This window comes from Camelus ferus, chromosome 2 (genome assembly GCF_009834535.1).
Source record: "Camelus ferus isolate YT-003-E chromosome 2, BCGSAC_Cfer_1.0, whole genome shotgun sequence".
Lineage (NCBI taxonomy): Eukaryota > Metazoa > Chordata > Mammalia > Artiodactyla > Camelidae > Camelus > Camelus ferus.
In genome coordinates, this window is record NC_045697.1 from 121,110,018 (window position 1) to 121,125,518 (window position 15,501).

Below are 15,501 nucleotides of genomic sequence, written 5' to 3' on the forward strand. Positions count from 1 at the left end.
CGCGGCCGAGTGGCTGGGGGAGGTTTGGGGCCGCCCTCCTCGCAGCTGCCTGGTGTCACAGATGTTCCCTGGCAGGGGGAAGACCGCTAATTTCCTGACCTGTCCAAGGGGAGGCTCTAAATGCTACCTGCATTTCCAGACCAACCCCCGCCTTTCGCCGGGAGCCCGCACTAGGAGACACTCGGGGAAGACACGCGGAGGGCTCCTAGGAGATCCAAGGCGCTGCAAACAGAGTACGGATCCTCCACACACTCAGAATTCTTAACGCGGCCGAGTGTGTGGGGGAAGATAGGGGCTGCCCTCCACGAAGCTGCCTGGTGTTGCAGGTGTTCCCAGGAAGGGGGAAGTCCGCTAATTACCTCTCCTGTCCAGAGGGATTCAGTACATGCTATCTACATTTCCAGTCCAACCCCCACATTTCCCCAGCACCGCGAACTAGGAGACACTCGATGTAGACAAGCGGAGGGTTCTTAAGAGATCCCAGGCGCTGTACACAGAGTACGGATCCTCCACACACTCAGAATACCTTAACGCGGCCGAGTGGGTGGGGGAAGATTGGGGCTGCCTTCCACGAAACTGCCTGGTGTCGCAGGTGTTCCGTCACAGGGGAAGTCCTCTAATTACCTCTCCTGTGCAGGGGGAGTCACTAGATGCTACCTGCATTTCCAGCCAAACCCCCGCCTTTCCCTGGCTGTCCGCACTAGGAGACACTCGGGGAAGACACGCGGAAGGCTCCTAGGTGATCCCAGGCGCTGCATACAGATTACGGAACCTCCCCACACTCAGAATTCCAGAACAAAGCCTAGTGGGTGTGGGAGGTTTGAGCCATCCTCCACGCAGCTGACTCTTGTCACAGGTGTTCCCTGGAAGGGAGAATTCCGCTAAATACCTTCCCTGTCCAGTGGGAGGCGCTACATGCTACCTGCTTTTCCAGCCCAACCCCCGCATTTACCCGGAAGCCCGCACAATGAGACACTCGGGGAAGACACGCGGAGGGCGCATAGGTGATCCCAGTCGCTGCAGACAGAGGACGGACCTCCCCACACTCAGAATTCCGGAACGCGGCCGAGTGGGTCAGGGAGGTTTGGGGACGCCCTCCACGAACCTGCCTAGTGTCACAGGTGTTCCCTGGCAGGGGAAAGTCCGCTAATTACCTCCCCTGTCCTGGGGGAGGCACTTGATTCTACCTGCGTTTCCAGCCCAACCCGCGACTTTCCCCGGAAGCCCGCACAAGGAGACAATTGTGGAAGACACGCGAATGGTTCCGAGGATGTCCCAGGCGCTTCAGACAGAGGACAGAACCTCCCCACACTCAGAATTCTGGAACGCGGCCAAGTGGGTTGGAAAGGTTTGGGCACGACATCCTCCCAGCTGCCTGGTATCACAGGTGTTCCCTGGCAGGGGGATTTCCGCTAATTACCTCCCCAGTCCAGGGGGAGGCACTACATGTTACCTGCTTTTCCATCACAACCCCCGACTTTCCCGGGCAGCCCGCACTAGGAGACACACGAGGAAGACACGCGGATGGCTCCTAGGAGATCTCAGGCGCTGCAGACAGAAGAAGGAAGCCCCCCACACTCAGAAATCTGGAACGCGGCCTAGTTGGTTGGGTAAGTTTGATGCCGCACTCCGCGCATCTGTCTGGTGTCACATTTGTTCCCTTTCAGGGGGAATTCCGCTAATTACCTCCCCTGTCCAGTGGGAGGCACTAGATGCTATCTGCATTTCCAGCCCGACCCCCGCTTTTCCCCGGCATCCCTCATTAGGAGACACTCGGGGAAGACACGCGGAGGGCTCCTAGGTGATCCCAGGCGCTGCAGATAGAGTACGGCACCTCCCAACACTCAGAATACCGGAACGTGGCCGAGTGGTTGGTTGAGGTTTGGGGCCGACCTCCACGCAGCTGCCTAGTGTCACAGGTGTTCCCTGGAAGGGGGAAGTCCGCTAATTACCTCCCCTGTTCAGGGGGAGGCACTACATGCTACCTGCATTTCCAGCCCTACCCCCACCGTTCCCCGGCATCCAGCAAGAGGAGACACACGGGGAAGACATGCGGAGTGCTCCTAGGAAATCCCAGGAGCTGAAGAAAGAGTACAGAACTTCCCCACCCTCAGAATAACAGAACGCGGACGAGAGTTTTCGGGAGGTTTGGGTCCGACCTCCACGCAGCTGCCTTGTGTCACAGGTGTTCCAAGCCAGGGGAAATTCCGCTTTTACCTCTCCTGTCCAGGGGGATTCCCTAGATGCTACCTGCAATTCCAGCACAACACCAGGCTTTCCCTGCATCCCACACTAGGAGACACTCGGGTAATACACGTGGAGGCTCCAAGGTGATCCCAGGTGCTGCAGAGAGAATACGGAACCTCCCCACACTCAGAATTCCGTAAGGCGGCCGAGTGGGTGGGGGAGGTTTGGGGCCTCCCTCCACGCAGCTGCCTGGTGTCACAGGTGTTCCTTGGCAGGGGGAAGACCGCTAATTACCACCCCTGTCCAGGGGGTGAAACTACATGCTACCTGCATTTCCAGCCCAACCCCCGCATTTCCCTGTCTGCCCGCACTAGGAGACAATCGGGGAAGGCACGCGGAGGGCTCCTATGAGATCTCAGGCGCTGCAGACAGAGGACGGAACCTCCCCACACTCAGAATTCCAGAACAAGGCCGAGTGGGAGTGGGAGGTTTGGGGCCGCCCTCCACGCAGCAGCCTCTTGTCACAGGTGTTCCCTGGCAGGGTGAATTCCGCTAATTACCTTCCCCGTCCAGGGGGAAGCACTAGATGCTATCTGCATTTCCAGCCCGACCCCCGCATTTCCCCAGCATCCCGCATTAGGAGACACTTGGGGAAGACACGCGAAGGGCTCCTAGGTGATCCCAGGCGCTGCAGAGAGAGTACGGCACCTCCCAACACTCAGAATACCGGAACGCGGCCGAGTGGTTGGTTGAGGTTTGGGGCCGACCTCCACGCAGCTGCCTGGTGTCACAGGTGTTCCCTGGCAGGGTGAATTCCGCTAATTACCTTCCCCGTCCAGGGGGAAGCTCTAGATGCTATCTGCATTTCCAGCCCGACCCCCGCATTTCCCCGGCATCCCGCATTAGGAGACACTCGGGGAAGACACGCTGAGGGCTCCTAGGTGATCCCAGGCGCTGCAGAGAGAGTACGGCACCTCCCAACACTCAGAGTACCGGAACGCGGCCGAGTGGTTGGTTGAGGTTTGGGGCCGACCTCCACGCAGCTGCCTGGTGTCACAGGTGTTCCCTGGCAGGGGGAATTACGCTAATTACCTGATCTGTCCAGGGAGAAGCACTACATGCTACCTGCATTTCCAGCCCAATCCCCGCCATTCCTCGGGTCCCAGCACTAGGATACACTCGGGGAAGACACGCGGAGTGCTCCTAGAGATCCCAGGCCCTGCAGACAGATTATGGAACTTCCCCACACTCAGAATTAAGGATCGCGGCCGAGTGGGTGGGGTAGGTTTGGCATTACCGAACACGCAGCAGCCTGGTGTCACAGGTGTTCCCTGGAAGGGTAAAATTCGCTAATTACCTACCCTGTCCAGGGGTAGGCACTACAAGCTACCTGCATTTCCAGCCCAAACCTCACCTTTCCCCGGGTTCCCGCACTAGGGGAGACTCGGGAAAGACACGCTGAGGGCTCCTAGTTGATCCCAGGTGCTGCAGAGAGAATACGGAACCTCCCCAAACTCAGAATTCCGGAACGTGGCCGAGTGGGTGTGGGAGGTTTGGGACCAAACCCCACGCAGCTGCATGGTGTCAAAAGTGTTCCCTGGAAGGGGGAATTCCGCTAAATTCCTACCCTGTCCAGGGGGAGGCACTACAAGCTACCTGCATTTCCAGCCCAATCCCCACATTTCCCCGGCAGACCGCACCAGGAGACACTCGGTGAAGACACGCGGAGGGCTCCTAGGAGATGCCAGGCGCTGCAGACCGAGTACGGAAATTCTCCACACTCAGAATTCCGGAAAGCGGCCGAGAGGGTGGGGAAGGTTTGGGGCCGCTCTCCACGCAGCTGACCGGTGTCACAGGTGTTCCATGGCAGGGGGATTTCCGCTTTTACCTCTACTGTCCAGGAGGTGTCCCTAGATGCTACCTGAAATTCCAGCACAACACCAGGCATTCCCTGCAGCCCGCACTAGGAGACACTCGGGGAATACAAGCGGAGGGCTCCTAGGTGATCCCAGGCCCTGCAGACTGAATACGGAACCTCCACAAATTCAGAATTACAGAACGCGGCCGAGTGGGTGGGGAAGGTTTGGGGCCGCCGTCCACGCAGCTGCCTGGTGTCACAGGTGTTCCCAGGCAGGGGGAATTCAGCTAATTACCTCCCCTATCCAGGGGGAGGCACTAAATGCTACCTGCTTTTCCAGCACTACATGCTACCTGCTTTCCACCACAACCCCCACATTTTCCCTGTAGCCTGCACTAGGAGGAACTCGGGGAAGACACGCGGAGGGCTCCTAGGAGATCCCAGGTGCTGCAGACAGAGTACGGAACTTCCCCAAACTCAGAATTCCGGAACGCGGCTGAGTGGGTAGGGGAGGTTTGGGCCGCCCTCCACGCAGCTGCCTTGTGTCACAGGTGTTCCATGTCAGGGGGAATTTTGCTTTTACCTCTCCTGTCCAGGGGGAGTCCCTAGATGCTACCTGCAATTCCAGCCCAACACCAGGCTTTCCCTGCAGCCCGCACTAGGAGACACTCGGGGAATACACGCGGAGGGCTCCTAGGTGATCCCAGGCGCTGCAGACTGAATACGGAACCTCCACAAATTCAGAATTACGGAACGCGGCCGAGTGGGTGGGGGAGGATTGGGGCCGCCCACCACACAGCTGCCTGGTGTCACAGGTGTTCCCTGGCAGGGTAAAATCCGCTAATTTCCTTCCCCGTTCAGGAGGAGGCACTGCATGCTACCTGGAATTCCAGCCCAACCCCCGCCTTTCCCCGGGTCCCCGCACTAGGAGACACTCTGGAAGACACGTGGAGGGCTCCCGAAGACGGGACCTCCCCACATTCAGAATTCCGGAACGAGTCCGAATGTGTGTGGGAGGTTTGGGGCCGCCCTTCACGCAGCTGCGTGGTGTCACATGTGTTCCTTGATGGGAATCCGCTAATTACCTCCCCTGTCCAGAGGGAGGCACTACATGCTACCTGCATTTCCAGCCCAACCCCCAATTTTCTCCGGCAGCCCGCACTAGGAGACACTCTGGGAAGACACGCGGAGGGCGCCTAAGTGATCCCAGTCGCTACAGACAGAGGACGGACCTCACCACACTCAGAATTCCGGAACGCGGCCGAGTGGGTCAGGGAGGTTTGGGGCCGACCTCCACGAACCTGCCTAGTGTCACAGGTGTTCCCTGGCAGGGGAAAGTCCGCTAATTACCTCCCCTGTCCTGGGGGAGGCACTAGATGCTACCTGCGTTCCAGCCCAACCCGCGACTTCCCTGGAAGCCCGCACAAGGAGACAATCGGGGAAGACACGCGAATGGTTCCAAGGACGTCCCAGGCGCTGCAGACAGAGGACGGAACCTCCCCACACTCAGAATTCCGGAACGCGGCCGAGTGGGTGGGAAAGGTTTGGGCACGCCATCCTCCCAGCTGCCTGGTATCACAGGTGTTCCCTGGCAGGGGGATTACCGCTAATTACCTCCCAAGTCCAGGGGGAGGCACTACATGTTACCTGCTTTTCCATCACAACCCCCGACTTTCCCGGGCAGCCTGCACTAGGAGACACTCGGGGAAGACATGCGGAGGGCTCCTAGGAGATCTCAGGGGCTGCAGAAAGAAGAAGGAAACCCCCACACTCAGAAATCCGGAACGCGGCCGAGTTGGTTGGGTAAGTTTGGTGCCGCACTCCGCGCATCTGCCTGGTGTCACATTTGTTCCCTTTCTGGGGGAATTCCGCTAATTACCTCCCCTGTCCAGGGGGAGGCACTAGATGCTATCTGCATTTCCAGCCCGACCCCCGACTTTCCCTGGCATCCCGCATTAGGAGACACTCGGGGAAGACACGCGGAGGGCTCCTAGTTTATCCCAGGTGCAGCAGACAGAGTACGGACCTCCCCACACTCAGAAATCCGGAACGAGGCCGGGCGGTGTGGGAGGTTTCGGGCCGCCCTCCACGCAGCTGCCCGGTGTTACATGTGTTTCCTGTCAGGGGGAAGTCCGCTAATTTCCTTCCCTGTCCAGGGGGAGGCGCTACATGCTACCTTCATTTCCAGCAAAACCCACACATTTCCCCGGCAGCCCGCAATTTTAGACACTCGGGGAAGACACGCGGAGTGCTCCTAGGAGATCCCAGGCGCTGCAGACAGAGTACGGAACCTCCCAAAACTCAGAATTCCGAAACGCAGCCGAGTGGGTGTGGGAGGTTTGGGACCACACTCCACGCAGCTCCCAGGTGTCACAGGTGTTCCCTGGAAAGGGTAAGTCCGCTGAATACCTCCCCTGTCCAGGGGGAGGCACTATATGCTACCTGCATTTCCAGAACAACCCCCACATTTCCCCAGCTCCCCGAACTAGGATACACTCGGGGAAGACAAGCGGAGGGCTCCTAGGAGACCCCAGGCGCTGCAGAAAGAAGACCGAACCTCCCCACACTCAGAATTCCGGAACAAGGCCGAGTGGGTGGGGGAGGTTTGGGACCAACCCCACGAAGCTGCCGGGTGTTACATGTGTTCTCTGGCTGGGGGATGTCCGCTAATTACCTCCCCTGTCCAGGGGGAGGCGCTACATGCTACCTGCATTTCCAGCCCAACACCAGCATTTCCCCGGCACACTGCACTAGGATTCACTCGGTGAAGACAGGCGGAGGGCTCCTAGGAGATCCCAGGTGCTGCAGACAGAGGAAGGAACCTCTCCACACTCAAAATTCCGGAACAAGGCCGAGTGGTTAGGGGAGGTTTGGGGCGGCCCTCCACGCAGTTGCCTGGTGTCACAGGTGTTCCCTGGAAGGGGGAAGTCCGCTAATTACCTCCCCTGTTCAGGGGGAGGCACTACATGCTACCTGCATTTCCAGCCCTACCCCCACCGTTCCCCGGCATCCAGCAAGAGGAGACACACGGGGAAGACATGCGGAGTGCTCCTAGGAAATCCCAGGAGCTGAAGAAAGAGTACAGAACTTCCCCACCCTCAGAATAACAGAACGCGGACGAGAGTTTTCGGGAGGTTTGGGTCCGACCTCCACGCAGCTGCCTTGTGTCACAGGTGTTCCAAGCCAGGGGAAATTCCGCTTTTACCTCTCCTGTCCAGGGGGATTCCCTAGATGCTACCTGCAATTCCAGCACAACACCAGGCTTTCCCTGCATCCCACACTAGGAGACACTCGGGGAATACACGTGGAGGCTCCTAGGTGATCCCAGGTGCTGCAGAGAGAATACGGAACCTCCCCACACTCAGAATTCCGTAACGCGGCCGAGTGGGTGGGGGAGGTTTGGGGCCTCCCTCCACGCAGCTGCCTGGTGTCACAGGTGTTCCCTGGCAGGGGGAAGACCGCTAATTACCACCCCTGTCCAGGGGGTGAAACTACATGCTACCTGCATTTCCAGCACAACCCCCGCATTTCCCTGTCTGCCCGCACTAGGAGACACTCCGGGAAGGCACGCGGAGGGCTCCTATGAGATCTCAGGCGCTGCAGACAGAGGACGGAACCTCCCCACACTCAGAATTCCAGAACAAGGCCGAGTGGGAGTGGGAGGATTGGGGCCGCCCTCCACGCAGCTGCCTCTTGTCACAGGTGTTCCCTGGCAGGGTGAAGTCCGCTAATTACCTTCCCCGTCCAGGGGGAGGCACTAGATGCTATCTGCATTTCCAGCCCGACCCCCGCCTTTCCCCGGCATCCCGCATTAGGAGACACTCGGGGAAGACACGCGGAGGGCTCCTAGGTGATCCCAGGCGCTGCAGAGAGAGTACGGCACCTCCCAAAACTCAGAATACCGGAACGCGGCCGAGTGGTTTGTTGAGGTTTGGGGCCGACCTCCACGCAGCTGCCTGGTGTCACAGGTGTTCCCTGGCATGGGGAATTACGCTAATTACCTGATCTGTCCAGGGAGAGGCACTACATGCTATCTGCATTTCCAGCCCAACCCCCACATTTCCCCGGCAGACCGCACCAGGAGACACTCGGGGAAGACACGCGGAGGGCTCCTAGGAGATGCCAGGCGCTGCAGACCGAGTACGGAAATTCTCCACACTCAGAATTCCGGAACGCGGCCGAGTGGGTGGGGAAGGTTTGGGGCCGCTCTCCACGCAGCTGACCGGTGTCACAGGTGTTCCATGGCAGGGGGATTTCCGCCTTTACCTCTACTGTCCAGGAGGTGTCCCTAGATGCTACCTGAAATTCCAGCACAACACCAGGCATTCCCTGCAGCCCGCACTAGGAGACACTCGGGGAATACAAGCGGAGGGCTCCTAGGTGATCCCAGGCACTGCAGACAGAGTACGGAACCTCCATACACTCAGAATTCCGGAACGCGGCCGAGTCGGTGGGGAAGGTTTGGGGCCGCCGTCCACGCAGCTGCCTGGTGTCACAGGTGTTCCCAGGCAGGGGGAATTCAGCTAATTACCTCCCCTATCCAGGGGGAGGCACTAAATGCTACCTGCTTTTCCAGCACTACATGCTACCTGCTTTTCCACCACTACCCCCGCATTTTCCCTGTAGCCTGCACTAGGAGGAACTCGGGGAAGACACGCGGAGGGCTCCTAGGAGATCCCAGGTGCTGCAGACAGAGTACGGAACTTCCCCAAACTCAGAATTCCGGAACGCGGCTGAGTGGGTACGGGAGGTTTGGGCCGCCCTCCACGCAGCTGCCTTGTGTCACAGGTGTTCCATGTCAGGGGGAATTTTGCTTTTACCTCTCCTGTCCAGGGGGAGTCCCTAGATGCTACCTGCAATTCCAGCCCAACACCAGGCTTTCCCTGCAGCCCGCATTAGGAGACACTCGGGGAATACACGCGGAGGGCTCCTAGGTGATCCCAGGCGCTGCAGACTGAATACGGAACCTCCACAAATTCAGAATTACGGAACGCGGCCGAGTGGGTGGGGGAGGATTGGGGCCGCCCACCACACAGCTGCCTGGTGTCACAGGTGTTCCCTGGAAGGGGGAAGTCTGCTAAATTCCTCCCCTGTCCAGGGGAAATCACTAGATGAACCTGAATTTCCAGCCCATCCCCCGCATTTCCCCGGCAGCCCGCACTAGGAGACACTCGGAGAAGACACGTTGTTTGCTACTAGGGGATTCCAGGTGCTGCACAGAAGACCGAACCTCCTCAAACTCAGAATTCCGTAACGTGGCCGAGTGGGTTGGGGAGGTTTGGGACCAAAACCCACGCAGCTGCATGGTGTCAAAAGTGTTCCCTGGAAGGGGGAATTCCGCTAAATTCCTCCCATGTCCGGGGGGAGGCACTAAAAGCTAACTGCATTTCCAGCCCAGCACCCGACTTTCCCCGGCTCCCCGCACGAGTATACAATCGGGGAAGACACGCGGAGGGCTCCTAGGAGATGCCAGGCGCTGCAGACCGAGTACGGAAATTCTCCACACGTAGAATTCCGGAACGCGGCCGAGTGGGTGGGGAAGGTTTGGGGCCGCTCTCCACGCAGCTGACCGGTGTCACAGGTGTTCCATGGCAGGGGGATTTCCGCCTTTACCTCTACTGTCCAGGAGGTGTCCCTAGATGCTACCTGAAATTCCAGCACAACACCAGGCATTCCCTGCAGCCCGCACTAGGAGACACTCGGGGAATACAAGCGGAGGGCTCCTAGGTGATCCCAGGCGCTGCAGACAGAGTACGGAACCTCCCCACACTCAGAATCCCGGAACGCGGCCGAGTGGGTGGGGGAGGTTTGGGGCCGCCCTCCACGCAGCTGCCACTTGTCACAGGTGTTCCCTGGCAGGGTGAATTCCGCTAATTACCTTCCCTGTCCAGGGGGAGGCACTACATGCTACATGTTATTCCAGCCCAACCCCCGCCTTTCCCCGGCTCCCCGCACTAGGATACACTCTGAGAAGACACGCGGAGGGCTCATAGTTGATTCCAGGTGCTGCAGACAGAGTACGGAACCTCCAAAAATTCAGAATTCCGGACGCGGCCGAGTGGGTAGGGGAGGTTTGGGGCCGCTCTCCACGCAGCTGCCTGGCTTCACAGGTGTTCCCTGGCAGGGGGAATTCCGCTAATTACCTCTTCTGTCCAGGGGGAGTCACTAGATGCTACCTGTATTTCCAGCACATCCCCCGCATTTCCCCGGCTGCCCGCACTTGGAGACACTTGGGGAATACACGCGGAGGGCTCCTAGGAGATCCCAGGCGCTGCAGACAGAGTACGGAACCTCCCCACACTCAGAATTCCAGAACAAGGCCGAGTGGGTGTAGGAGGTTTGGGGCCGCCTTCCACGCAGCTGCCTCTTGTCACAGGTGTTCCCTGGCAGGGTGAAATAAGGTAATTACCTTCCCTGTCCAGGGGGAGGCACTAGATGCTACCTGCATTTCCAGCAACACCCCGCATTTTCCCTGTAGCCCGCACTAGGAGACACTCGGGGAAGACACGCGGAGTGCTCCTAGGTTATCCCAGGCGCTGCAGACAGATTATGGAATCTCCCCACACTCAGAATTCCGGAACGCGGCCGAGTGTTTGGGGGAGGTTTGGGGCCGACCTCCAGGCAGCTGCCTGGTGTCAAAGGTGTTCCATGACATGGGGAATTCCACGTTTACCTCTCCTGTCCAGGGGGATTCCCTAGATGCTACCTGCAATTCCAGCACAACACCAGGCTTTCCCTGCAGCCCGCCCTAGCAGACACTCGGGGAATAAAAGCGGAGGGCTCCTAGGTGATCCCAGGCGCTGCAAACAGAGTACGGACCCTCCACAAACTCAGAATACCTTAACACGGCCGAGTGGGTGGGGGAATATTGGGGCTGCCTTCCACGAAGCTGCCTGGTGTCGCAGGTGTTCCCTGGCAGGGGAAGTCCTCTAATTACCAATCCTGTCCAGGGGGAGTCACTAGATGCTACCTGCATTTCCAGCCAAACCCCCGCCTTTCCCTGGCTGCCCGCAATAGGAGACACTTGGGTAAGACACGTGGAAGGCTCCTAGCTAATCAGAGGCGCTGCAGATAGATTACGGAACCTCCCAACACTCAGAATTCCAGAACAAGGCCGAGTGGGTGTGGGAGGTTTGGGGCCGCCTTCCACGCAGCGGACTCTTGTCACAGGTGTTCCATGGCAGGGAGAAGTCCGCTAAATACCTTCCCTGTCCAGGGCGAGGCGCTACATGCTACCTGCTTTTCCAGCCCAACCCCCGCATTTACCCGGAAGCCCGCACAAGGAGACATTCGGGGATGACACGCAGAGGGCTCCTAGGAGATCCCAGGCGCTGCAGACAGAGTACGGACTTCCTCACACTCAGATTTCCGGAACGAGGCCGAGTTGGTCGTTGAGGTTGGGGCCGCCCTCCACGCAGCTTCCGGGTGTTACATGTGTTCCCTGGCAGGGGGAATTTCACTAATTACCCCCCCTGTCCAGGGGGAGGCGCTACATGCTACCTGCTTTTGCAGCACAACCCCCGCATTTCCCCGGCAGCCCGCACTAGGATACACTCGGAGAAGACACGTGGACTGCTCCTAGGGGATTCCAGGTACTGCAGACTGAAGACCGAACCTCCCCACCCTCAGTATTCCGGAAAGTGTCCGAGTGGTGGGGGAGTTTTCGGGCCTACCTCCACGCAGCTGCCTGGTGTCACTGCTGTTCCCTGGCAGGGGGAATTCCGCTAATTACCTCCCCTATCCCGGGGGATTAACTAGAATCTACCTGCATTTCCAGGCAACCCCCTCCATTCCCCGTCTCCCCGCAATAGGAGACACTAGGGGAAGGCACGTGTATGGCTACTAGGAGATCCCAACTCTAGAGACTGAAGACCAATCCTCCCCAAACTCAGAATCCCGGAACGTGGCCGAGTGGGTAGGGGAGGTTTGGGACCAACCCCCACGCAGCTGCCTGGTGTCACAGGTGTTCCCTGGAAGGGGGAAGTCCGCTAAATTCCTCCCCTGTCCAGTGGGAGGCACTACAAGCTACCTGCATTTCCAGCACATCCCCCGAATTTCCCCGGCTTCCCGCACGAGGATACACTCGGGGAAGACACGCGGAGGGCTCCTAGGAGATCCAAGGCGCTGCAGACCGTGTACGGAAATTCTCCACACTCAGAATTCCGGAACGTGGCCGAGTGGGTGGGGAAGGTTTGGGGCCGCCCTCCACGCAGCTGCCTGGTGTCACAGGTGTTCCCAGGCAGGGGGAATTCAGCTAATTACCTCCCCTGTCCAGGGGGAGGCACTACATTTTACCTGTTTTCCAGCACAACCCCCGCCTTTCCCGGCAGCCCTCCCTAGGAGACACTCGGGGAAGACACGCGGAGGGCTCCTAGGAGATCCCAGGCGCTGCAGAGAGAGTACGGACCTTCCCAAAATCAGATTTCCGGAACGCAGCCGAGACGGTGGGGGAGATTTGGGGCCACCCTCCACGCAGCTGCCTGGTGTCACATGTGTTCCCTGGCATGGGGAAGTCCGCTTATTACCTCCCTTGTCCAGGGGGAGGCATTATATGCTAATTGCATTTCCAGCCTAACTCCCGCATTTCCCCGACACCCCGCACTAGGATACACTCGGGGAAGACACGCGGATTTCTACTAGGAGATCGCAGGCGCTGTAGACAGAGGACGGAACCTCCCACACTTAGAATTCCGGAACGCGGCCGAGAGGATGGGGAAGGTTTAGGGCCGTACTCCACGCAGCGGCCTGGTGTCACAGGTGTTCCATTGCAGGGGGAAGTCCGCTAATTACCTCCCCTGTCCAGGGAGAGGCACTACATGCTACCTTCTTTTCCAGGCCAACCCCCGAATTTCCCCGGCACCCCGCCCTTGGAGACAATCGGGGAATACACGCGGAGGGCTCCTAGGTGATCCCAGGCGCTGCAGACAGAGGACGGGACCTCGCCACCCTCAGAATTCCGGAACGCGGCCGAGTGGCTGGGGGAGGTTTGGGGCCGCCCTCCTCGCAGCTGCCTGGTGTCACAGATGTTCCCTGGCAGGGGGAAGACCGCTAATTACCTGACCTGTCCAAGGGGAGGCTCTAAATGCTACCTGCATTTCCAGACCAACCCCCGCCTTTCGCCGGCAGCCCGCACTAGGAGACACTCGGGGAAGACACGCGGAGGGCTCCTAGGAGATCCCAGGGGCTGCAAACAGAGTACGGATCCTCCACACACTCAGAATTCTTAACGCGGCCGAGTGGGTGGGGGAAGATAGGGGCTGCCCTCCACGAAGCTGCCTGGTGTCGCAGGTGTTCCCAGGAAGGGGGAAGTCCGCTAATTACCTCTCCTGTCCAGAGGGATTCAGTACATGCTATCTACATTTCCAGTCCAACCCCCACATTTCCCCAGCACCGCGAACTAGGAGACACTCGATGTAGACAAGCGGAGGGTTCTTAAGAGATCCCAGGCGCTGTACACAGAGTACGGATCCTCCACACACTCAGAATACCTTAACGCGGCCGAGTGGGTGGGGGAAGATTGGGGCTGCCTTCCACGAAGCTGCCTGGTGTCGCAGGTGTTCCCTCACAGGGGAAGTCCTCTAATTACCTCTCCTGTCCCGGGGGAGTCACTAGATGCTACCTGCATTTCCAGCCAAACCCCCGTCTTTCCCTGGCTGTCCGCACTAGGAGACACATGGGGAAGACACGCGGAAGGCTCCTAGGTGATCCCAGGCGCTGCAGACAGATTACGGAACCTCCCCACAGTCAGAATTCCAGAACAAAGCCGAGTGGGTGTGGGAGGTTTGGGCCGTCCTCCACGCAGCTGACTCTTGTCACAGGTGTTCCCTGGCAGGGAGAATTCCGCTAAATACCTTCCCTGTCCAGGGGGAGGCGCTACATGCTACCTGCTTTTCCAGCCCAACCCCCGCATTTACCCGGAAGCCCGCACAATGAGACACTCGGGGAAGACACGCGGAGGGCGCATAGGTGATCCCAGTCGCTGCAGACAGAGGACGGAACTCCCCACACTCAGAATTCCGGAACGCGGCCGAGTGGGTCAGTGAGGTTTGGGGCCGCCCTCCACGAACCTGCCTAGTGTCACAGGTCTTCCCTGGCAGGGGAAAGTCCGCTAATTACCTCCCCTGTCCTGGGGGAGGCACTTGATTCTACCTGCGTTTCCAGCCCAACCCGCGACTTTCCCCGGAATCCCGCACAAGGAGACAATCGTGGAAGACACGCGAATGGTTCCGAGGACGTCCCAGGCGCTTCAGACAGAGGACAGAACATCCCCACACTCATAATTCTGGATCGCGGCCAAGTGGGTTGGAAAGGATAGGGCACGACATCCTCCCAGCTGCCTGGTGTCACAGGTGTTCCCTGGCAGGGGGATTTCCGCTAATTACCTCCCAAGTCCAGGGGGAGGCACTACATGTTACCTGCTTTTCCATCACAACCCCCGACTTTCCCGGGCAGCCCGCACTAGGAGACAAACGAGGAAGACACGCGGAGGGCTCCTAGGAGATCTCAGGCGCTGCAGACAGAAGAAGGAAGCCCCCCACACTCAGAAATCCGGAACGCGGCCGAGTTGGTTGGAAAAGTTTGATGCCGCACTCCGCGCATTTGTCTGGTGTCACATTTGTTCCCTTTCAGGGGGAATTCCGCTAATTACCTCCCCTGTCCAGTTTGAGGCACTAGATGCTATCTGCATTTCCAGCCCGACCTCCGCTTTTCCCCGGCATCCCTCATTATGAGACACTCGGGGAAGACACGCGGAGGGCTCCTAGGAGATCCCAGGCGCTGCAGAGAGAGTACGGCACCTCCCAACACTCAGAATACCGGAACGTGGCCGAGTGGTTTGTTGAGGTTTGGGGCCGACCTCCACGCAGCTGCCTGGTGTCACAGGTGTTCCCTGGCAGGGGGAATTACGCTAATTACCTGATCTGTCCAGGGAGAGGCACTACATGCTAGCTGCATTTCCAGCACAATCCCCGCCATTCCTCGGGTCCCAGCACTATGATACACTCGGGGAATACACGCGGAAGGCTCCTAGAGATCCCAGGTGCTGCAGACAGAGTACGGAACCTCCCCACACTCAGAATTAAGGAACGAAGACGAGTGGGTGGGGTAGGTTTCGCATAACCCAACACGCAGCAGCCTGGTGTCACAGGTGTTCCCTGGAAGGGGGAAATTCGCTCATTACCTACCCTAACCAGGGGGAGGCACTAAATGCTACCTGCTTTTCCAGCACTACATGCTACCTGCTTTTCCACCACAACCCCCGCATTTTCCCTGTAGCCTGCACTAGGAGGAACTCGGGGAAGACACGCGGAGGGCTCCTAGGTGATTCCAGGTGCTGCAGACAGAGTACGGAACCTCCACAAATTCAGAATTCTGGACGCGGCCGAGTGGGTAGGGGAGGTTTGGGGCCGCTCTCCACGCAGCTGCCTGGCATCACAGGTGTTCCCTGGCAGGGGGAA